Genomic DNA, 20354 nt, shown 5'->3' on the forward strand with positions numbered 1-20354 from the left:
CCAAATCGGCCTATATCAAAACGACAAGCACGAGAAACGACTGAGAGAGGTAAGGAGAGGCGAGGCGATGGACACACAGCACGCCCCCTTCATTTCACGGTGGCGTCTCCCTGACCGAATCGGGCTGTAGCTCCGAAAAGAAAGGAGAAACAAAAATAGGAAGTAAAAGTGCCAATAGTGCCCTGTGTTCCCATGCGCTCACCCGCCCAAGTACTAACAAGGGCCAAAGTTGTTACGCATCGGCAATCGGACATTTTCTTTCATTTTCTCTTTATCGGCTGAGAACCAGTGTATTCAAGATATTATGGCCATTGCCGAGTGAATGCTGTAGCGCTTCCCGACGAGTCGGGTTCGGATCCTCTATCAACTTCCACGCAGGGTGATGATCTTTTGGTCATCACACTCGCCAGCTGAAATCGGCGCTGCCTTGTCGTAGTAGTAAAAGAGTAGTGGTCCCGTGGGGGGATCGAACCCACGACCTTCGCGTTATTAGCACGACGCTCTAACCAACTGAGCTAACGGGCCTCGGCATATGCAGATGCTCAGCCCTACGCTGGAAACAGGTGGCATGAAGCCATACACCATTTCTATGGTCGTCGTGTGTCTGCTTCCCTAGTCTATATTCTGCTGACGGTCACGAAACAGTAGCTATATTGCGAGCAGGACGGGAAACGGCCGCTCGGACAGCTCAAACTTGTCACGATTCGTGTGGAAAAAATTCCGTTCCGGTACCGGGAATCGAACCCGGGCCTCCTGGGTGAAACCCAGGTATCCTAGCCACTAGACCACACCGGATGTGGCCGTTCCGTTAGACCGTTCGTACGGTCGCTTGTCGCATTTCGTGTCGAGTGCCGCGTCGGCGCCCCTCTCTCTTTGCGGGCATCTTTGCACATACTGACTGGCAAGGCGCGCACCTCAAACGTCGCAGAGCAATGCTTTTGGCTTCATGCTCTGCTGGGAGAAGAGGGAAAGGGAAGCTGTAAGTAGCAATAACAGGAAGTAAACATTTTCCCGCTGAAGCGTTGTGGATAACAAACAAGAAATACGTTGGCGCCCTAGCTACAGCACCACCATCAGTCACAGAAAATTAAATGCCCCGGGTGAGGATCGAACTCACGACCTTAAGATTATGAGACTTACGCGCTGCCTACTGCGCTACCGAGGCACGGGTGAACCGCTTGTCCTGGAAACTGGGTAAATAGCCTGCCCAATATTAGGCGTAGAGACACTGTACTTCCTCGATAACGTGTTCTGTTGCTACACGTGCACTGCCGGCCCAGTTGATTGCGGTGTTGCTGCAGCTGTTGGCAACGATAGGCAGCACTCCTTGTCGTTAAAGTTCAGTGCCTCGGAGGCACCGGGACACAGCAACTTGTGAGGCCAGGCCGACGCTAGTCTGTAGAACATGATGCGAGCGTCCTAGTGGGGACCCGCGAGTGCTGCGTTCTCGGTTCTTCTCAAGGGAATCCAGCTATACGTTCTTGTGGATCGTGCATCTCAAGCGCGCAAGCCACGCGGCAGCATTATCGCGGGAAAAGCAAAATGATGCATCGGCCGGGAATCGAACCCGGGCCGCCCGCGTGGCAGGCGAGCATTCTACCACTGAACCACCGATGCCCGGGCCAGCGGTAACTTGACGCTGCTTCCCGAGCAGATGTCTCAAGGGAAAGTGGGACTGCCGTCAAGCGCCGTAGCATTCTGTGGAAAAGATGCTGCAGACGCTGAATCCTGCACTGCACTGCTTAAAAATGCCGCCAGAACGCGGTCCTCTGCGTACTCTTGCGTCGCCGGCGCCCAACTCTTGCCAAAGGATGCGAAATGTGCGCGGATACGCTGTCCGAATGCGTCTGGATGTGCTCCCCTAGCCCGCCTCGAAATGCGCCTGCCAGGTACGATCACCTTCGGCCGCTGCCGACTGGCGGGAAGCCGACACAGCGCGGACGCGCGGCGCTCGCTTGTGCGGTGGTGGTGTAATGGTCAGCATAGTTGCCTTCCAAGCAGTTGATCCGGGTTCGATTCCCGGCCACCGCAGCAGGCTTTTAATTTCGCGTATGAGTACTTTTGCCACGCGCTCTTAAATTATTGTTTTTTCGCCCTCTTACTCGCTGCACACCAGCCCTTAGTGTGTCTCGACTTGTCTCGACTTTGCTCAGCTGACGCGAGAGCTGACGCTCTCAAATCGGCCTATATCAAAACGACAAGCACGAGAAACGACTGAGAGAGGTAAGGAGAGGCGAGGCGATGGACACACAGCACGCCCCCTTCATTTCACGGTGGCGTCTCCCTGACCGAATCGGGCTGTAGCTCCGAAAAGAAAGGAGAAACAAAAATAGGAAGTAAAAGTGCCAATAGTGCCCTGTGTTCCCATGCGCTCACCCGCCCAAGTACTAACAAGGGCCAAAGTTGTTACGCATCGGCAATCGGACATTTTCTTTCATTTTCTCTTTATCGGCTGAGAACCAGTGTATTCAAGATATTATGGCCATTGCCGAGTGAATGCTGTAGCGCTTCCCGACGAGTCGGGTTCGGATCCTCTATCAACTTCCACGCAGGGTGATGATCTTTTGGTCATCACACTCGCCAGCTGAAATCGGCGCTGCCTTGTCGTAGTAGTAAAAGAGTAGTGGCCCGTGGGGGGATCGAACCCACGACCTTCGCGTTATTAGCACGACGCTCTAACCAACTGAGCTAACGGGCCTCGGCATATGCAGATGCTCAGCCCTACGCTGGAAACAGGTGGCATGAAGCCATACACCATTTCTATGGTCGTCGTGTGTCTGCTTCCCTAGTCTATATTCTGCTGACGGTCACGAAACAGTAGCTATATTGCGAGCAGGACGGGAAACGGCCGCTCGGACAGCTCAAACTTGTCACGATTCGTGTGGAAAAAATTCCGTTCCGGTACCGGGAATCGAACCCGGGCCTCCTGGGTGAAAGCCAGGTATCCTAGCCACTAGACCACACCGGATGTGGCCGTTCCGTTAGACCGTTCGTACGGTCGCTTGTCGCATTTCGTGTCGAGTGCCGCGTCGGCGCCCCTCTCTCTTTGCGGGCATCTTTGCACATACTGACTGGCAAGGCGCGCACCTCAAACGTCGCAGAGCAATGCTTTTGGCTTCATGCTCTGCTGGGAGAAGAGGGAAAGGGAAGCTGTAAGTAGCAATAACAGGAAGTAAACATTTTCCCGCTGAAGCGTTGTGGATAACAAACAAGAAATACGTTGGCGCCCTAGCTACAGCACCACCATCAGTCACAGAAAATTAAATGCCCCGGGTGAGGATCGAACTCACGACCTTAAGATTATGAGACTTACGCGCTGCCTACTGCGCTACCGAGGCACGGGTGAACCGCTTGTCCTGGAAACTGGGTAAATAGCCTGCCCAATATTAGGCGTAGAGACACTGTACTTCCTCGATAACGTGTTCTGTTGCTACACGTGCACTGCCGGCCCAGTTGATTGCGGTGTTGCTGCAGCTGTTGGCAACGATAGGCAGCACTCCTTGTCGTTAAAGTTCAGTGCCTCGGAGGCACCGGGACACAGCAACTTGTGAGGCCAGGCCGACGCTAGTCTGTAGAACATGATGCGAGCGTCCTAGTGGGGACCCGCGAGTGCTGCGTTCTCGGTTCTTCTCAAGGGAATCCAGCTATACGTTCTTGTGGATCGTGCATCTCAAGCGCGCAAGCCACGCGGCAGCATTATCGCGGGAAAAGCAAAATGATGCATCGGCCGGGAATCGAACCCGGGCCGCCCGCGTGGCAGGCGAGCATTCTACCACTGAACCACCGATGCCCGGGCCAGCGGTAACTTGACGCTGCTTCCCGAGCAGATGTCTCAAGGGAAAGTGGGACTGCCGTCAAGCGCCGTAGCATTCTGTGGAAAAGATGCTGCAGACGCTGAATCCTGCACTGCACTGCTTAAAAATGCCGCCAGAACGCGGTCCTCTGCGTACTCTTGCGTCGCCGGCGCCCAACTCTTGCCAAAGGATGCGAAATGTGCGCGGATACGCTGTCCGAATGCGTCTGGATGTGCTCCCCTAGCCCGCCTCGAAATGCGCCTGCCAGGTACGATCACCTTCGGCCGCTGCCGACTGGCGGGAAGCCGACACAGCGCGGACGCGCGGCGCTCGCTTGTGCGGTGGTGGTGTAATGGTCAGCATAGTTGCCTTCCAAGCAGTTGATCCGGGTTCGATTCCCGGCCACCGCAGCAGGCTTTTAATTTCGCGTATGAGTACTTTTGCCACGCGCTCTTAAATTATTGTTTTTTCGCCCTCTTACTCGCTGCACACCAGCCCTTAGTGTGTCTCGACTTGTCTCGACTTTGCTCAGCTGACGCGAGAGCTGACGCTCTCAAATCGGCCTATATCAAAACGACAAGCACGAGAAACGACTGAGAGAGGTAAGGAGAGGCGAGGCGATGGACACACAGCACGCCCCCTTCATTTCACGGTGGCGTCTCCCTGACCGAATCGGGCTGTAGCTCCGAAAAGAAAGGAGAAACAAAAATAGGAAGTAAAAGTGCCAATAGTGCCCTGTGTTCCCATGCGCTCACCCGCCCAAGTACTAACAAGGGCCAAAGTTGTTACGCATCGGCAATCGGACATTTTCTTTCATTTTCTCTTTATCGGCTGAGAACCAGTGTATTCAAGATATTATGGCCATTGCCGAGTGAATGCTGTAGCGCTTCCCGACGAGTCGGGTTCGGATCCTCTATCAACTTCCACGCAGGGTGATGATCTTTTGGTCATCACACTCGCCAGCTGAAATCGGCGCTGCCTTGTCGTAGTAGTAAAAGAGTAGTGGCCCGTGGGGGGATCGAACCCACGACCTTCGCGTTATTAGCACGACGCTCTAACCAACTGAGCTAACGGGCCTCGGCATATGCAGATGCTCAGCCCTACGCTGGAAACAGGTGGCATGAAGCCATACACCATTTCTATGGTCGTCGTGTGTCTGCTTCCCTAGTCTATATTCTGCTGACGGTCACGAAACAGTAGCTATATTGCGAGCAGGACGGGAAACGGCCGCTCGGACAGCTCAAACTTGTCACGATTCGTGTGGAAAAAATTCCGTTCCGGTACCGGGAATCGAACCCGGGCCTCCTGGGTGAAAGCCAGGTATCCTAGCCACTAGACCACACCGGATGTGGCCGTTCCGTTAGACCGTTCGTACGGTCGCTTGTCGCATTTCGTGTCGAGTGCCGCGTCGGCGCCCCTCTCTCTTTGCGGGCATCTTTGCACATACTGACTGGCAAGGCGCGCACCTCAAACGTCGCAGAGCAATGCTTTTGGCTTCATGCTCTGCTGGGAGAAGAGGGAAAGGGAAGCTGTAAGTAGCAATAACAGGAAGTAAACATTTTCCCGCTGAAGCGTTGTGGATAACAAACAAGAAATACGTTGGCGCCCTAGCTACAGCACCACCATCAGTCACAGAAAATTAAATGCCCCGGGTGAGGATCGAACTCACGACCTTAAGATTATGAGACTTACGCGCTGCCTACTGCGCTACCGAGGCACGGGTGAACCGCTTGTCCTGGAAACTGGGTAAATAGCCTGCCCAATATTAGGCGTAGAGACACTGTACTTCCTCGATAACGTGTTCTGTTGCTACACGTGCACTGCCGGCCCAGTTGATTGCGGTGTTGCTGCAGCTGTTGGCAACGATAGGCAGCACTCCTTGTCGTTAAAGTTCAGTGCCTCGGAGGCACCGGGACACAGCAACTTGTGAGGCCAGGCCGACGCTAGTCTGTAGAACATGATGCGAGCGTCCTAGTGGGGACCCGCGAGTGCTGCGTTCTCGGTTCTTCTCAAGGGAATCCAGCTATACGTTCTTGTGGATCGTGCATCTCAAGCGCGCAAGCCACGCGGCAGCATTATCGCGGGAAAAGCAAGATGATGCATCGGCCGGGAATCGAACCCGGGCCGCCCGCGTGGCAGGCGAGCATTCTACCACTGAACCACCGATGCCCGGGCCAGCGGTAACTTGACGCTGCTTCCCGAGCAGATGTCTCAAGGGAAAGTGGGACTGCCGTCAAGCGCCGTAGCATTCTGTGGAAAAGATGCTGCAGACGCTGAATCCTGCACTGCACTGCTTAAAAATGCCGCCAGAACGCGGTCCTCTGCGTACTCTTGCGTCGCCGGCGCCCAACTCTTGCCAAAGGATGCGAAATGTGCGCGGATACGCTGTCCGAATGCGTCTGGATGTGCTCCCCTAGCCCGCCTCGAAATGCGCCTGCCAGGTACGATCACCTTCGGCCGCTGCCGACTGGCGGGAAGCCGACACAGCGCGGACGCGCGGCGCTCGCTTGTGCGGTGGTGGTGTAATGGTCAGCATAGTTGCCTTCCAAGCAGTTGATCCGGGTTCGATTCCCGGCCACCGCAGCAGGCTTTTAATTTCGCGTATGAGTACTTTTGCCACGCGCTCTTAAATTATTGTTTTTTCGCCCTCTTACTCGCTGCACACCAGCCCTTAGTGTGTCTCGACTTGTCTCGACTTTGCTCAGCTGACGCGAGAGCTGACGCTCTCAAATCGGCCTATATCAAAACGACAAGCACGAGAAACGACTGAGAGAGGTAAGGAGAGGCGAGGCGATGGACACACAGCACGCCCCCTTCATTTCACGGTGGCGTCTCCCTGACCGAATCGGGCTGTAGCTCCGAAAAGAAAGGAGAAACAAAAATAGGAAGTAAAAGTGCCAATAGTGCCCTGTGTTCCCATGCGCTCACCCGCCCAAGTACTAACAAGGGCCAAAGTTGTTACGCATCGGCAATCGGACATTTTCTTTCATTTTCTCTTTATCGGCTGAGAACCAGTGTATTCAAGATATTATGGCCATTGCCGAGTGAATGCTGTAGCGCTTCCCGACGAGTCGGGTTCGGATCCTCTATCAACTTCCACGCAGGGTGATGATCTTTTGGTCATCACACTCGCCAGCTGAAATCGGCGCTGCCTTGTCGTAGTAGTAAAAGAGTAGTGGCCCGTGGGGGGATCGAACCCACGACCTTCGCGTTATTAGCACGACGCTCTAACCAACTGAGCTAACGGGCCTCGGCATATGCAGATGCTCAGCCCTACGCTGGAAACAGGTGGCATGAAGCCATACACCATTTCTATGGTCGTCGTGTGTCTGCTTCCCTAGTCTATATTCTGCTGACGGTCACGAAACAGTAGCTATATTGCGAGCAGGACGGGAAACGGCCGCTCGGACAGCTCAAACTTGTCACGATTCGTGTGGAAAAAATTCCGTTCCGGTACCGGGAATCGAACCCGGGCCTCCTGGGTGAAACCCAGGTATCCTAGCCACTAGACCACACCGGATGTGGCCGTTCCGTTAGACCGTTCGTACGGTCGCTTGTCGCATTTCGTGTCGAGTGCCGCGTCGGCGCCCCTCTCTCTTTGCGGGCATCTTTGCACATACTGACTGGCAAGGCGCGCACCTCAAACGTCGCAGAGCAATGCTTTTGGCTTCATGCTCTGCTGGGAGAAGAGGGAAAGGGAAGCTGTAAGTAGCAATAACAGGAAGTAAACATTTTCCCGCTGAAGCGTTGTGGATAACAAACAAGAAATACGTTGGCGCCCTAGCTACAGCACCACCATCAGTCACAGAAAATTAAATGCCCCGGGTGAGGATCGAACTCACGACCTTAAGATTATGAGACTTACGCGCTGCCTACTGCGCTACCGAGGCACGGGTGAACCGCTTGTCCTGGAAACTGGGTAAATAGCCTGCCCAATATTAGGCGTAGAGACACTGTACTTCCTCGATAACGTGTTCTGTTGCTACACGTGCACTGCCGGCCCAGTTGATTGCGGTGTTGCTGCAGCTGTTGGCAACGATAGGCAGCACTCCTTGTCGTTAAAGTTCAGTGCCTCGGAGGCACCGGGACACAGCAACTTGTGAGGCCAGGCCGACGCTAGTCTGTAGAACATGATGCGAGCGTCCTAGTGGGGACCCGCGAGTGCTGCGTTCTCGGTTCTTCTCAAGGGAATCCAGCTATACGTTCTTGTGGATCGTGCATCTCAAGCGCGCAAGCCACGCGGCAGCATTATCGCGGGAAAAGCAAAATGATGCATCGGCCGGGAATCGAACCCGGGCCGCCCGCGTGGCAGGCGAGCATTCTACCACTGAACCACCGATGCCCGGGCCAGCGGTAACTTGACGCTGCTTCCCGAGCAGATGTCTCAAGGGAAAGTGGGACTGCCGTCAAGCGCCGTAGCATTCTGTGGAAAAGATGCTGCAGACGCTGAATCCTGCACTGCACTGCTTAAAAATGCCGCCAGAACGCGGTCCTCTGCGTACTCTTGCGTCGCCGGCGCCCAACTCTTGCCAAAGGATGCGAAATGTGCGCGGATACGCTGTCCGAATGCGTCTGGATGTGCTCCCCTAGCCCGCCTCGAAATGCGCCTGCCAGGTACGATCACCTTCGGCCGCTGCCGACTGGCGGGAAGCCGACACAGCGCGGACGCGCGGCGCTCGCTTGTGCGGTGGTGGTGTAATGGTCAGCATAGTTGCCTTCCAAGCAGTTGATCCGGGTTCGATTCCCGGCCACCGCAGCAGGCTTTTAATTTCGCGTATGAGTACTTTTGCCACGCGCTCTTAAATTATTGTTTTTTCGCCCTCTTACTCGCTGCACACCAGCCCTTAGTGTGTCTCGACTTGTCTCGACTTTGCTCAGCTGACGCGAGAGCTGACGCTCTCAAATCGGCCTATATCAAAACGACAAGCACGAGAAACGACTGAGAGAGGTAAGGAGAGGCGAGGCGATGGACACACAGCACGCCCCCTTCATTTCACGGTGGCGTCTCCCTGACCGAATCGGGCTGTAGCTCCGAAAAGAAAGGAGAAACAAAAATAGGAAGTAAAAGTGCCAATAGTGCCCTGTGTTCCCATGCGCTCACCCGCCCAAGTACTAACAAGGGCCAAAGTTGTTACGCATCGGCAATCGGACATTTTCTTTCATTTTCTCTTTATCGGCTGAGAACCAGTGTATTCAAGATATTATGGCCATTGCCGAGTGAATGCTGTAGCGCTTCCCGACGAGTCGGGTTCGGATCCTCTATCAACTTCCACGCAGGGTGATGATCTTTTGGTCATCACACTCGCCAGCTGAAATCGGCGCTGCCTTGTCGTAGTAGTAAAAGAGTAGTGGCCCGTGGGGGGATCGAACCCACGACCTTCGCGTTATTAGCACGACGCTCTAACCAACTGAGCTAACGGGCCTCGGCATATGCAGATGCTCAGCCCTACGCTGGAAACAGGTGGCATGAAGCCATACACCATTTCTATGGTCGTCGTGTGTCTGCTTCCCTAGTCTATATTCTGCTGACGGTCACGAAACAGTAGCTATATTGCGAGCAGGACGGGAAACGGCCGCTCGGACAGCTCAAACTTGTCACGATTCGTGTGGAAAAAATTCCGTTCCGGTACCGGGAATCGAACCCGGGCCTCCTGGGTGAAAGCCAGGTATCCTAGCCACTAGACCACACCGGATGTGGCCGTTCCGTTAGACCGTTCGTACGGTCGCTTGTCGCATTTCGTGTCGAGTGCCGCGTCGGCGCCCCTCTCTCTTTGCGGGCATCTTTGCACATACTGACTGGCAAGGCGCGCACCTCAAACGTCGCAGAGCAATGCTTTTGGCTTCATGCTCTGCTGGGAGAAGAGGGAAAGGGAAGCTGTAAGTAGCAATAACAGGAAGTAAACATTTTCCCGCTGAAGCGTTGTGGATAACAAACAAGAAATACGTTGGCGCCCTAGCTACAGCACCACCATCAGTCACAGAAAATTAAATGCCCCGGGTGAGGATCGAACTCACGACCTTAAGATTATGAGACTTACGCGCTGCCTACTGCGCTACCGAGGCACGGGTGAACCGCTTGTCCTGGAAACTGGGTAAATAGCCTGCCCAATATTAGGCGTAGAGACACTGTACTTCCTCGATAACGTGTTCTGTTGCTACACGTGCACTGCCGGCCCAGTTGATTGCGGTGTTGCTGCAGCTGTTGGCAACGATAGGCAGCACTCCTTGTCGTTAAAGTTCAGTGCCTCGGAGGCACCGGGACACAGCAACTTGTGAGGCCAGGCCGACGCTAGTCTGTAGAACATGATGCGAGCGTCCTAGTGGGGACCCGCGAGTGCTGCGTTCTCGGTTCTTCTCAAGGGAATCCAGCTATACGTTCTTGTGGATCGTGCATCTCAAGCGCGCAAGCCACGCGGCAGCATTATCGCGGGAAAAGCAAAATGATGCATCGGCCGGGAATCGAACCCGGGCCGCCCGCGTGGCAGGCGAGCATTCTACCACTGAACCACCGATGCCCGGGCCAGCGGTAACTTGACGCTGCTTCCCGAGCAGATGTCTCAAGGGAAAGTGGGACTGCCGTCAAGCGCCGTAGCATTCTGTGGAAAAGATGCTGCAGACGCTGAATCCTGCACTGCACTGCTTAAAAATGCCGCCAGAACGCGGTCCTCTGCGTACTCTTGCGTCGCCGGCGCCCAACTCTTGCCAAAGGATGCGAAATGTGCGCGGATACGCTGTCCGAATGCGTCTGGATGTGCTCCCCTAGCCCGCCTCGAAATGCGCCTGCCAGGTACGATCACCTTCGGCCGCTGCCGACTGGCGGGAAGCCGACACAGCGCGGACGCGCGGCGCTCGCTTGTGCGGTGGTGGTGTAATGGTCAGCATAGTCGCCTTCCAAGCAGTTGATCCGGGTTCGATTCCCGGCCACCGCAGCAGGCTTTTAATTTCGCGTATGAGTACTTTTGCCACGCGCTCTTAAATTATTGTTTTTTCGCCCTCTTACTCGCTGCACACCAGCCCTTAGTGTGTCTCGACTTGTCTCGACTTTGCTCAGCTGACGCGAGAGCTGACGCTCTCAAATCGGCCTATATCAAAACGACAAGCACGAGAAACGACTGAGAGAGGTAAGGAGAGGCGAGGCGATGGACACACAGCACGCCCCCTTCATTTCACGGTGGCGTCTCCCTGACCGAATCGGGCTGTAGCTCCGAAAAGAAAGGAGAAACAAAAATAGGAAGTAAAAGTGCCAATAGTGCCCTGTGTTCCCATGCGCTCACCCGCCCAAGTACTAACAAGGGCCAAAGTTGTTACGCATCGGCAATCGGACATTTTCTTTCATTTTCTCTTTATCGGCTGAGAACCAGTGTATTCAAGATATTATGGCCATTGCCGAGTGAATGCTGTAGCGCTTCCCGACGAGTCGGGTTCGGATCCTCTATCAACTTCCACGCAGGGTGATGATCTTTTGGTCATCACACTCGCCAGCTGAAATCGGCGCTGCCTTGTCGTAGTAGTAAAAGAGTAGTGGCCCGTGGGGGGATCGAACCCACGACCTTCGCGTTATTAGCACGACGCTCTAACCAACTGAGCTAACGGGCCTCGGCATATGCAGATGCTCAGCCCTACGCTGGAAACAGGTGGCATGAAGCCATACACCATTTCTATGGTCGTCGTGTGTCTGCTTCCCTAGTCTATATTCTGCTGACGGTCACGAAACAGTAGCTATATTGCGAGCAGGACGGGAAACGGCCGCTCGGACAGCTCAAACTTGTCACGATTCGTGTGGAAAAAATTCCGTTCCGGTACCGGGAATCGAACCCGGGCCTCCTGGGTGAAAGCCAGGTATCCTAGCCACTAGACCACACCGGATGTGGCCGTTCCGTTAGACCGTTCGTACGGTCGCTTGTCGCATTTCGTGTCGAGTGCCGCGTCGGCGCCCCTCTCTCTTTGCGGGCATCTTTGCACATACTGACTGGCAAGGCGCGCACCTCAAACGTCGCAGAGCAATGCTTTTGGCTTCATGCTCTGCTGGGAGAAGAGGGAAAGGGAAGCTGTAAGTAGCAATAACAGGAAGTAAACATTTTCCCGCTGAAGCGTTGTGGATAACAAACAAGAAATACGTTGGCGCCCTAGCTACAGCACCACCATCAGTCACAGAAAATTAAATGCCCCGGGTGAGGATCGAACTCACGACCTTAAGATTATGAGACTTACGCGCTGCCTACTGCGCTACCGAGGCACGGGTGAACCGCTTGTCCTGGAAACTGGGTAAATAGCCTGCCCAATATTAGGCGTAGAGACACTGTACTTCCTCGATAACGTGTTCTGTTGCTACACGTGCACTGCCGGCCCAGTTGATTGCGGTGTTGCTGCAGCTGTTGGCAACGATAGGCAGCACTCCTTGTCGTTAAAGTTCAGTGCCTCGGAGGCACCGGGACACAGCAACTTGTGAGGCCAGGCCGACGCTAGTCTGTAGAACATGATGCGAGCGTCCTAGTGGGGACCCGCGAGTGCTGCGTTCTCGGTTCTTCTCAAGGGAATCCAGCTATACGTTCTTGTGGATCGTGCATCTCAAGCGCGCAAGCCACGCGGCAGCATTATCGCGGGAAAAGCAAGATGATGCATCGGCCGGGAATCGAACCCGGGCCGCCCGCGTGGCAGGCGAGCATTCTACCACTGAACCACCGATGCCCGGGCCAGCGGTAACTTGACGCTGCTTCCCGAGCAGATGTCTCAAGGGAAAGTGGGACTGCCGTCAAGCGCCGTAGCATTCTGTGGAAAAGATGCTGCAGACGCTGAATCCTGCACTGCACTGCTTAAAAATGCCGCCAGAACGCGGTCCTCTGCGTACTCTTGCGTCGCCGGCGCCCAACTCTTGCCAAAGGATGCGAAATGTGCGCGGATACGCTGTCCGAATGCGTCTGGATGTGCTCCCCTAGCCCGCCTCGAAATGCGCCTGCCAGGTACGATCACCTTCGGCCGCTGCCGACTGGCGGGAAGCCGACACAGCGCGGACGCGCGGCGCTCGCTTGTGCGGTGGTGGTGTAATGGTCAGCATAGTTGCCTTCCAAGCAGTTGATCCGGGTTCGATTCCCGGCCACCGCAGCAGGCTTTTAATTTCGCGTATGAGTACTTTTGCCACGCGCTCTTAAATTATTGTTTTTTCGCCCTCTTACTCGCTGCACACCAGCCCTTAGTGTGTCTCGACTTGTCTCGACTTTGCTCAGCTGACGCGAGAGCTGACGCTCTCAAATCGGCCTATATCAAAACGACAAGCACGAGAAACGACTGAGAGAGGTAAGGAGAGGCGAGGCGATGGACACACAGCACGCCCCCTTCATTTCACGGTGGCGTCTCCCTGACCGAATCGGGCTGTAGCTCCGAAAAGAAAGGAGAAACAAAAATAGGAAGTAAAAGTGCCAATAGTGCCCTGTGTTCCCATGCGCTCACCCGCCCAAGTACTAACAAGGGCCAAAGTTGTTACGCATCGGCAATCGGACATTTTCTTTCATTTTCTCTTTATCGGCTGAGAACCAGTGTATTCAAGATATTATGGCCATTGCCGAGTGAATGCTGTAGCGCTTCCCGACGAGTCGGGTTCGGATCCTCTATCAACTTCCACGCAGGGTGATGATCTTTTGGTCATCACACTCGCCAGCTGAAATCGGCGCTGCCTTGTCGTAGTAGTAAAAGAGTAGTGGCCCGTGGGGGGATCGAACCCACGACCTTCGCGTTATTAGCACGACGCTCTAACCAACTGAGCTAACGGGCCTCGGCATATGCAGATGCTCAGCCCTACGCTGGAAACAGGTGGCATGAAGCCATACACCATTTCTATGGTCGTCGTGTGTCTGCTTCCCTAGTCTATATTCTGCTGACGGTCACGAAACAGTAGCTATATTGCGAGCAGGACGGGAAACGGCCGCTCGGACAGCTCAAACTTGTCACGATTCGTGTGGAAAAAATTCCGTTCCGGTACCGGGAATCGAACCCGGGCCTCCTGGGTGAAAGCCAGGTATCCTAGCCACTAGACCACACCGGATGTGGCCGTTCCGTTAGACCGTTCGTACGGTCGCTTGTCGCATTTCGTGTCGAGTGCCGCGTCGGCGCCCCTCTCTCTTTGCGGGCATCTTTGCACATACTGACTGGCAAGGCGCGCACCTCAAACGTCGCAGAGCAATGCTTTTGGCTTCATGCTCTGCTGGGAGAAGAGGGAAAGGGAAGCTGTAAGTAGCAATAACAGGAAGTAAACATTTTCCCGCTGAAGCGTTGTGGATAACAAACAAGAAATACGTTGGCGCCCTAGCTACAGCACCACCATCAGTCACAGAAAATTAAATGCCCCGGGTGAGGATCGAACTCACGACCTTAAGATTATGAGACTTACGCGCTGCCTACTGCGCTACCGAGGCACGGGTGAACCGCTTGTCCTGGAAACTGGGTAAATAGCCTGCCCAATATTAGGCGTAGAGACACTGTACTTCCTCGATAACGTGTTCTGTTGCTACACGTGCACTGCCGGCCCAGTTGATTGCGGTGTTGCTGCAGCTGTTGGCAACGATAGGCAGCACTCCTTGTCGTTAAAGTTCAGTGCCTCGGAGGCACCGGGACACAGCAACTTGTGAGGCCAGGCCGACGCTAGTCTGTAGAACATGATGCGAGCGTCCTAGTGGGGACCCGCGAGTGCTGCGTTCTCGGTTCTTCTCAAGGGAATCCAGCTATACGTTCTTGTGGATCGTGCATCTCAAGCGCGCAAGCCACGCGGCAGCATTATCGCGGGAAAAGCAAAATGATGCATCGGCCGGGAATCGAACCCGGGCCGCCCGCGTGGCAGGCGAGCATTCTACCACTGAACCACCGATGCCCGGGCCAGCGGTAACTTGACGCTGCTTCCCGAGCAGATGTCTCAAGGGAAAGTGGGACTGCCGTCAAGCGCCGTAGCATTCTGTGGAAAAGATGCTGCAGACGCTGAATCCTGCACTGCACTGCTTAAAAATGCCGCCAGAACGCGGTCCTCTGCGTACTCTTGCGTCGCCGGCGCCCAACTCTTGCCAAAGGATGCGAAATGTGCGCGGATACGCTGTCCGAATGCGTCTGGATGTGCTCCCCTAGCCCGCCTCGAAATGCGCCTGCCAGGTACGATCACCTTCGGCCGCTGCCGACTGGCGGGAAGCCGACACAGCGCGGACGCGCGGCGCTCGCTTGTGCGGTGGTGGTGTAATGGTCAGCATAGTTGCCTTCCAAGCAGTTGATCCGGGTTCGATTCCCGGCCACCGCAGCAGGCTTTTAATTTCGCGTATGAGTACTTTTGCCACGCGCTCTTAAATTATTGTTTTTTCGCCCTCTTACTCGCTGCACACCAGCCCTTAGTGTGTCTCGACTTGTCTCGACTTTGCTCAGCTGACGCGAGAGCTGACGCTCTCAAATCGGCCTATATCAAAACGACAAGCACGAGAAACGACTGAGAGAGGTAAGGAGAGGCGAGGCGATGGACACACAGCACGCCCCCTTCATTTCACGGTGGCGTCTCCCTGACCGAATCGGGCTGTAGCTCCGAAAAGAAAGGAGAAACAAAAATAGGAAGTAAAAGTGCCAATAGTGCCCTGTGTTCCCATGCGCTCACCCGCCCAAGTACTAACAAGGGCCAAAGTTGTTACGCATCGGCAATCGGACATTTTCTTTCATTTTCTCTTTATCGGCTGAGAACCAGTGTATTCAAGATATTATGGCCATTGCCGAGTGAATGCTGTAGCGCTTCCCGACGAGTCGGGTTCGGATCCTCTATCAACTTCCACGCAGGGTGATGATCTTTTGGTCATCACACTCGCCAGCTGAAATCGGCGCTGCCTTGTCGTAGTAGTAAAAGAGTAGTGGCCCGTGGGGGGATCGAACCCACGACCTTCGCGTTATTAGCACGACGCTCTAACCAACTGAGCTAACGGGCCTCGGCATATGCAGATGCTCAGCCCTACGCTGGAAACAGGTGGCATGAAGCCATACACCATTTCTATGGTCGTCGTGTGTCTGCTTCCCTAGTCTATATTCTGCTGACGGTCACGAAACAGTAGCTATATTGCGAGCAGGACGGGAAACGGCCGCTCGGACAGCTCAAACTTGTCACGATTCGTGTGGAAAAAATTCCGTTCCGGTACCGGGAATCGAACCCGGGCCTCCTGGGTGAAAGCCAGGTATCCTAGCCACTAGACCACACCGGATGTGGCCGTTCCGTTAGACCGTTCGTACGGTCGCTTGTCGCATTTCGTGTCGAGTGCCGCGTCGGCGCCCCTCTCTCTTTGCGGGCATCTTTGCACATACTGACTGGCAAGGCGCGCACCTCAAACGTCGCAGAGCAATGCTTTTGGCTTCATGCTCTGCTGGGAGAAGAGGGAAAGGGAAGCTGTAAGTAGCAATAACAGGAAGTAAACATTTTCCCGCTGAAGCGTTGTGGATAACAAACAAGAAATACGTTGGCGCCCTAGCTACAGCACCACCATCAGTCACAGAAAATTAAATGCCCCGGGTGAGGATCGAACTCACGACCTTAAGATTATGAGACTTACGAGCTGCCTACTGCGCTACCGAGGCACGGGTGAACCGCTTGTCCTGGAAACTGGGTAAATAGCCTGCCCAATATTAGGCGTAGAGACACTGTACTTCCTCGATAACGTGTTCTGTTGCTACACGTGCACTGCCGGCCCAGTTGATTGCGGTGTTGCTGCAGCTGTTGGCAACGATAGGCAGCACTCCTTGTCGTTAAAGTTCAGTGCCTCGGAGGCACCGGGACACAGCAACTTGTGAGGCCAGGCCGACGCTAGTCTGTAGAACATGATGCGAGCGTCCTAGTGGGGACCCGCGAGTGCTGCGTTCTCGGTTCTTCTCAAGGGAATCCAGCTATACGTTCTTGTGGATCGTGCATCTCAAGCGCGCAAGCCACGCGGCAGCATTATCGCGGGAAAAGCAAGATGATGCATCGGCCGGGAATCGAACCCGGGCCGCCCGCGTGGCAGGCGAGCATTCTACCACTGAACCACCGATGCCCGGGCCAGCGGTAACTTGACGCTGCTTCCCGAGCAGATGTCTCAAGGGAAAGTGGGACTGCCGTCAAGCGCCGTAGCATTCTGTGGAAAAGATGCTGCAGACGCTGAATCCTGCACTGCACTGCTTAAAAATGCCGCCAGAACGCGGTCCTCTGCGTACTCTTGCGTCGCCGGCGCCCAACTCTTGCCAAAGGATGCGAAATGTGCGCGGATACGCTGTCCGAATGCGTCTGGATGTGCTCCCCTAGCCCGCCTCGAAATGCGCCTGCCAGGTACGATCACCTTCGGCCGCTGCCGACTGGCGGGAAGCCGACACAGCGCGGACGCGCGGCGCTCGCTTGTGCGGTGGTGGTGTAATGGTCAGCATAGTTGCCTTCCAAGCAGTTGATCCGGGTTCGATTCCCGGCCACCGCAGCAGGCTTTTAATTTCGCGTATGAGTACTTTTGCCACGCGCTCTTAAATTATTGTTTTTTCGCCCTCTTACTCGCTGCACACCAGCCCTTAGTGTGTCTCGACTTGTCTCGACTTTGCTCAGCTGACGCGAGAGCTGACGCTCTCAAATCGGCCTATATCAAAACGACAAGCACGAGAAACGACTGAGAGAGGTAAGGAGAGGCGAGGCGATGGACACACAGCACGCCCCCTTCATTTCACGGTGGCGTCTCCCTGACCGAATCGGGCTGTAGCTCCGAAAAGAAAGGAGAAACAAAAATAGGAAGTAAAAGTGCCAATAGTGCCCTGTGTTCCCATGCGCTCACCCGCCCAAGTACTAACAAGGGCCAAAGTTGTTACGCATCGGCAATCGGACATTTTCTTTCATTTTCTCTTTATCGGCTGAGAACCAGTGTATTCAAGATATTATGGCCATTGCCGAGTGAATGCTGTAGCGCTTCCCGACGAGTCGGGTTCGGATCCTCTATCAACTTCCACGCAGGGTGATGATCTTTTGGTCATCACACTCGCCAGCTGAAATCGGCGCTGCCTTGTCGTAGTAGTAAAAGAGTAGTGGCCCGTGGGGGGATCGAACCCACGACCTTCGCGTTATTAGCACGACGCTCTAACCAACTGAGCTAACGGGCCTCGGCATATGCAGATGCTCAGCCCTACGCTGGAAACAGGTGGCATGAAGCCATACACCATTTCTATGGTCGTCGTGTGTCTGCTTCCCTAGTCTATATTCTGCTGACGGTCACGAAACAGTAGCTATATTGCGAGCAGGACGGGAAACGGCCGCTCGGACAGCTCAAACTTGTCACGATTCGTGTGGAAAAAATTCCGTTCCGGTACCGGGAATCGAACCCGGGCCTCCTGGGTGAAAGCCAGGTATCCTAGCCACTAGACCACACCGGATGTGGCCGTTCCGTTAGACCGTTCGTACGGTCGCTTGTCGCATTTCGTGTCGAGTGCCGCGTCGGCGCCCCTCTCTCTTTGCGGGCATCTTTGCACATACTGACTGGCAAGGCGCGCACCTCAAACGTCGCAGAGCAATGCTTTTGGCTTCATGCTCTGCTGGGAGAAGAGGGAAAGGGAAGCTGTAAGTAGCAATAACAGGAAGTAAACATTTTCCCGCTGAAGCGTTGTGGATAACAAACAAGAAATACGTTGGCGCCCTAGCTACAGCACCACCATCAGTCACAGAAAATTAAATGCCCCGGGTGAGGATCGAACTCACGACCTTAAGATTATGAGACTTACGCGCTGCCTACTGCGCTACCGAGGCACGGGTGAACCGCTTGTCCTGGAAACTGGGTAAATAGCCTGCCCAATATTAGGCGTAGAGACACTGTACTTCCTCGATAACGTGTTCTGTTGCTACACGTGCACTGCCGGCCCAGTTGATTGCGGTGTTGCTGCAGCTGTTGGCAACGATAGGCAGCACTCCTTGTCGTTAAAGTTCAGTGCCTCGGAGGCACCGGGACACAGCAACTTGTGAGGCCAGGCCGACGCTAGTCTGTAGAACATGATGCGAGCGTCCTAGTGGGGACCCGCGAGTGCTGCGTTCTCGGTTCTTCTCAAGGGAATCCAGCTATACGTTCTTGTGGATCGTGCATCTCAAGCGCGCAAGCCACGCGGCAGCATTATCGCGGGAAAAGCAAAATGATGCATCGGCCGGGAATCGAACCCGGGCCGCCCGCGTGGCAGGCGAGCATTCTACCACTGAACCACCGATGCCCGGGCCAGCGGTAACTTGACGCTGCTTCCCGAGCAGATGTCTCAAGGGAAAGTGGGACTGCCGTCAAGCGCCGTAGCATTCTGTGGAAAAGATGCTGCAGACGCTGAATCCTGCACTGCACTGCTTAAAAATGCCGCCAGAACGCGGTCCTCTGCGTACTCTTGCGTCGCCGGCGCCCAACTCTTGCCAAAGGATGCGAAATGTGCGCGGATACGCTGTCCGAATGCGTCTGGATGTGCTCCCCTAGCCCGCCTCGAAATGCGCCTGCCAGGTACGATCACCTTCGGCCGCTGCCGACTGGCGGGAAGCCGACACAGCGCGGACGCGCGGCGCTCGCTTGTGCGGTGGTGGTGTAATGGTCAGCATAGTTGCCTTCCAAGCAGTTGATCCGGGTTCGATTCCCGGCCACCGCAGCAGGCTTTTAATTTCGCGTATGAGTACTTTTGCCACGCGCTCTTAAATTATTGTTTTTTCGCCCTCTTACTCGCTGCACACCAGCCCTTAGTGTGTCTCGACTTGTCTCGACTTTGCTCAGCTGACGCGAGAGCTGACGCTCTCAAATCGGCCTATATCAAAACGACAAGCACGAGAAACGACTGAGAGAGGTAAGGAGAGGCGAGGCGATGGACACACAGCACGCCCCCTTCATTTCACGGTGGCGTCTCCCTGACCGAATCGGGCTGTAGCTCCGAAAAGAAAGGAGAAACAAAAATAGGAAGTAAAAGTGCCAATAGTGCCCTGTGTTCCCATGCGCTCACCCGCCCAAGTACTAACAAGGGCCAAAGTTGTTACGCATCGGCAATCGGACATTTTCTTTCATTTTCTCTTTATCGGCTGAGAACCAGTGTATTCAAGATATTATGGCCATTGCCGAGTGAATGCTGTAGCGCTTCCCGACGAGTCGGGTTCGGATCCTCTATCAACTTCCACGCAGGGTGATGATCTTTTGGTCATCACACTCGCCAGCTGAAATCGGCGCTGCCTTGTCGTAGTAGTAAAAGAGTAGTGGCCCGTGGGGGGATCGAACCCACGACCTTCGCGTTATTAGCACGACGCTCTAACCAACTGAGCTAACGGGCCTCGGCATATGCAGATGCTCAGCCCTACGCTGGAAACAGGTGGCATGAAGCCATACACCATTTCTATGGTCGTCGTGTGTCTGCTTCCCTAGTCTATATTCTGCTGACGGTCACGAAACAGTAGCTATATTGCGAGCAGGACGGGAAACGGCCGCTCGGACAGCTCAAACTTGTCACGATTCGTGTGGAAAAAATTCCGTTCCGGTACCGGGAATCGAACCCGGGCCTCCTGGGTGAAAGCCAGGTATCCTAGCCACTAGACCACACCGGATG

The 20354-nt window shown here is 54.8% G+C and overlaps 47 non-coding genes across 47 annotated transcripts; 9 read left to right on the plus strand and 38 right to left on the minus strand.

Annotated features, from left to right (window-relative positions):
* Positions 1-450: 450 nt before the first annotated feature.
* Positions 451-525, minus strand: Trnai-aau. The gene has a single exon. It is a non-coding gene; the product is annotated as a tRNA-Ile (tRNA).
* Positions 526-723: 198 nt separating this feature from the next.
* Positions 724-795, minus strand: Trnae-uuc. Its single transcript has one exon. It is a non-coding gene; the product is annotated as a tRNA-Glu (tRNA).
* Positions 796-1092: 297 nt separating this feature from the next.
* Trnam-cau lies at positions 1093-1165 on the minus strand. Its single transcript has one exon. It is a non-coding gene; the product is annotated as a tRNA-Met (tRNA).
* Positions 1166-1546: 381 nt separating this feature from the next.
* Positions 1547-1617, minus strand: Trnag-gcc. Its single transcript has one exon. It is a non-coding gene; the product is annotated as a tRNA-Gly (tRNA).
* Positions 1618-1959: 342 nt separating this feature from the next.
* Positions 1960-2031, plus strand: Trnag-ucc. The gene has a single exon. It is a non-coding gene; the product is annotated as a tRNA-Gly (tRNA).
* Positions 2032-2624: 593 nt separating this feature from the next.
* Trnai-aau lies at positions 2625-2698 on the minus strand. The gene has a single exon. It is a non-coding gene; the product is annotated as a tRNA-Ile (tRNA).
* Positions 2699-2896: 198 nt separating this feature from the next.
* Positions 2897-2968, minus strand: Trnae-uuc. Its single transcript has one exon. It is a non-coding gene; the product is annotated as a tRNA-Glu (tRNA).
* Positions 2969-3265: 297 nt separating this feature from the next.
* Positions 3266-3338, minus strand: Trnam-cau. Its single transcript has one exon. It is a non-coding gene; the product is annotated as a tRNA-Met (tRNA).
* A 381-nt stretch (positions 3339-3719) lies between these two features.
* Positions 3720-3790, minus strand: Trnag-gcc. Its single transcript has one exon. It is a non-coding gene; the product is annotated as a tRNA-Gly (tRNA).
* A 342-nt stretch (positions 3791-4132) lies between these two features.
* On the plus strand, positions 4133-4204 carry Trnag-ucc. Its single transcript has one exon. It is a non-coding gene; the product is annotated as a tRNA-Gly (tRNA).
* Positions 4205-4797: 593 nt separating this feature from the next.
* Positions 4798-4871, minus strand: Trnai-aau. The gene has a single exon. It is a non-coding gene; the product is annotated as a tRNA-Ile (tRNA).
* Positions 4872-5069: 198 nt separating this feature from the next.
* Trnae-uuc lies at positions 5070-5141 on the minus strand. The gene has a single exon. It is a non-coding gene; the product is annotated as a tRNA-Glu (tRNA).
* A 297-nt stretch (positions 5142-5438) lies between these two features.
* Trnam-cau lies at positions 5439-5511 on the minus strand. The gene has a single exon. It is a non-coding gene; the product is annotated as a tRNA-Met (tRNA).
* A 381-nt stretch (positions 5512-5892) lies between these two features.
* Trnag-gcc lies at positions 5893-5963 on the minus strand. The gene has a single exon. It is a non-coding gene; the product is annotated as a tRNA-Gly (tRNA).
* Positions 5964-6305: 342 nt separating this feature from the next.
* On the plus strand, positions 6306-6377 carry Trnag-ucc. Its single transcript has one exon. It is a non-coding gene; the product is annotated as a tRNA-Gly (tRNA).
* Positions 6378-6970: 593 nt separating this feature from the next.
* Positions 6971-7044, minus strand: Trnai-aau. The gene has a single exon. It is a non-coding gene; the product is annotated as a tRNA-Ile (tRNA).
* A 198-nt stretch (positions 7045-7242) lies between these two features.
* Trnae-uuc lies at positions 7243-7314 on the minus strand. The gene has a single exon. It is a non-coding gene; the product is annotated as a tRNA-Glu (tRNA).
* A 297-nt stretch (positions 7315-7611) lies between these two features.
* Trnam-cau lies at positions 7612-7684 on the minus strand. The gene has a single exon. It is a non-coding gene; the product is annotated as a tRNA-Met (tRNA).
* A 381-nt stretch (positions 7685-8065) lies between these two features.
* Positions 8066-8136, minus strand: Trnag-gcc. Its single transcript has one exon. It is a non-coding gene; the product is annotated as a tRNA-Gly (tRNA).
* Positions 8137-8478: 342 nt separating this feature from the next.
* On the plus strand, positions 8479-8550 carry Trnag-ucc. Its single transcript has one exon. It is a non-coding gene; the product is annotated as a tRNA-Gly (tRNA).
* A 593-nt stretch (positions 8551-9143) lies between these two features.
* Positions 9144-9217, minus strand: Trnai-aau. The gene has a single exon. It is a non-coding gene; the product is annotated as a tRNA-Ile (tRNA).
* A 198-nt stretch (positions 9218-9415) lies between these two features.
* On the minus strand, positions 9416-9487 carry Trnae-uuc. Its single transcript has one exon. It is a non-coding gene; the product is annotated as a tRNA-Glu (tRNA).
* A 297-nt stretch (positions 9488-9784) lies between these two features.
* Positions 9785-9857, minus strand: Trnam-cau. Its single transcript has one exon. It is a non-coding gene; the product is annotated as a tRNA-Met (tRNA).
* A 381-nt stretch (positions 9858-10238) lies between these two features.
* On the minus strand, positions 10239-10309 carry Trnag-gcc. Its single transcript has one exon. It is a non-coding gene; the product is annotated as a tRNA-Gly (tRNA).
* Positions 10310-10651: 342 nt separating this feature from the next.
* On the plus strand, positions 10652-10723 carry Trnag-ucc. Its single transcript has one exon. It is a non-coding gene; the product is annotated as a tRNA-Gly (tRNA).
* A 593-nt stretch (positions 10724-11316) lies between these two features.
* Positions 11317-11390, minus strand: Trnai-aau. The gene has a single exon. It is a non-coding gene; the product is annotated as a tRNA-Ile (tRNA).
* A 198-nt stretch (positions 11391-11588) lies between these two features.
* Trnae-uuc lies at positions 11589-11660 on the minus strand. Its single transcript has one exon. It is a non-coding gene; the product is annotated as a tRNA-Glu (tRNA).
* Positions 11661-11957: 297 nt separating this feature from the next.
* On the minus strand, positions 11958-12030 carry Trnam-cau. The gene has a single exon. It is a non-coding gene; the product is annotated as a tRNA-Met (tRNA).
* Positions 12031-12411: 381 nt separating this feature from the next.
* On the minus strand, positions 12412-12482 carry Trnag-gcc. Its single transcript has one exon. It is a non-coding gene; the product is annotated as a tRNA-Gly (tRNA).
* A 342-nt stretch (positions 12483-12824) lies between these two features.
* Positions 12825-12896, plus strand: Trnag-ucc. The gene has a single exon. It is a non-coding gene; the product is annotated as a tRNA-Gly (tRNA).
* Positions 12897-13489: 593 nt separating this feature from the next.
* On the minus strand, positions 13490-13563 carry Trnai-aau. Its single transcript has one exon. It is a non-coding gene; the product is annotated as a tRNA-Ile (tRNA).
* Positions 13564-13761: 198 nt separating this feature from the next.
* Trnae-uuc lies at positions 13762-13833 on the minus strand. Its single transcript has one exon. It is a non-coding gene; the product is annotated as a tRNA-Glu (tRNA).
* A 297-nt stretch (positions 13834-14130) lies between these two features.
* Positions 14131-14203, minus strand: Trnam-cau. Its single transcript has one exon. It is a non-coding gene; the product is annotated as a tRNA-Met (tRNA).
* A 381-nt stretch (positions 14204-14584) lies between these two features.
* Positions 14585-14655, minus strand: Trnag-gcc. Its single transcript has one exon. It is a non-coding gene; the product is annotated as a tRNA-Gly (tRNA).
* A 342-nt stretch (positions 14656-14997) lies between these two features.
* Trnag-ucc lies at positions 14998-15069 on the plus strand. Its single transcript has one exon. It is a non-coding gene; the product is annotated as a tRNA-Gly (tRNA).
* Positions 15070-15662: 593 nt separating this feature from the next.
* Trnai-aau lies at positions 15663-15736 on the minus strand. The gene has a single exon. It is a non-coding gene; the product is annotated as a tRNA-Ile (tRNA).
* A 198-nt stretch (positions 15737-15934) lies between these two features.
* Trnae-uuc lies at positions 15935-16006 on the minus strand. The gene has a single exon. It is a non-coding gene; the product is annotated as a tRNA-Glu (tRNA).
* Positions 16007-16303: 297 nt separating this feature from the next.
* On the minus strand, positions 16304-16376 carry Trnam-cau. Its single transcript has one exon. It is a non-coding gene; the product is annotated as a tRNA-Met (tRNA).
* Positions 16377-16757: 381 nt separating this feature from the next.
* Positions 16758-16828, minus strand: Trnag-gcc. Its single transcript has one exon. It is a non-coding gene; the product is annotated as a tRNA-Gly (tRNA).
* A 342-nt stretch (positions 16829-17170) lies between these two features.
* On the plus strand, positions 17171-17242 carry Trnag-ucc. The gene has a single exon. It is a non-coding gene; the product is annotated as a tRNA-Gly (tRNA).
* A 593-nt stretch (positions 17243-17835) lies between these two features.
* Trnai-aau lies at positions 17836-17909 on the minus strand. Its single transcript has one exon. It is a non-coding gene; the product is annotated as a tRNA-Ile (tRNA).
* Positions 17910-18107: 198 nt separating this feature from the next.
* Trnae-uuc lies at positions 18108-18179 on the minus strand. Its single transcript has one exon. It is a non-coding gene; the product is annotated as a tRNA-Glu (tRNA).
* Positions 18180-18476: 297 nt separating this feature from the next.
* Trnam-cau lies at positions 18477-18549 on the minus strand. The gene has a single exon. It is a non-coding gene; the product is annotated as a tRNA-Met (tRNA).
* Positions 18550-18930: 381 nt separating this feature from the next.
* On the minus strand, positions 18931-19001 carry Trnag-gcc. The gene has a single exon. It is a non-coding gene; the product is annotated as a tRNA-Gly (tRNA).
* Positions 19002-19343: 342 nt separating this feature from the next.
* Positions 19344-19415, plus strand: Trnag-ucc. Its single transcript has one exon. It is a non-coding gene; the product is annotated as a tRNA-Gly (tRNA).
* Positions 19416-20008: 593 nt separating this feature from the next.
* On the minus strand, positions 20009-20082 carry Trnai-aau. Its single transcript has one exon. It is a non-coding gene; the product is annotated as a tRNA-Ile (tRNA).
* A 198-nt stretch (positions 20083-20280) lies between these two features.
* Positions 20281-20352, minus strand: Trnae-uuc. Its single transcript has one exon. It is a non-coding gene; the product is annotated as a tRNA-Glu (tRNA).
* Positions 20353-20354: the final 2 nt, after the last annotated feature.

This window comes from Schistocerca americana, unplaced genomic scaffold (assembly GCF_021461395.2).
Source record: "Schistocerca americana isolate TAMUIC-IGC-003095 unplaced genomic scaffold, iqSchAmer2.1 HiC_scaffold_955, whole genome shotgun sequence".
NCBI lineage: Eukaryota > Metazoa > Arthropoda > Insecta > Orthoptera > Acrididae > Schistocerca > Schistocerca americana.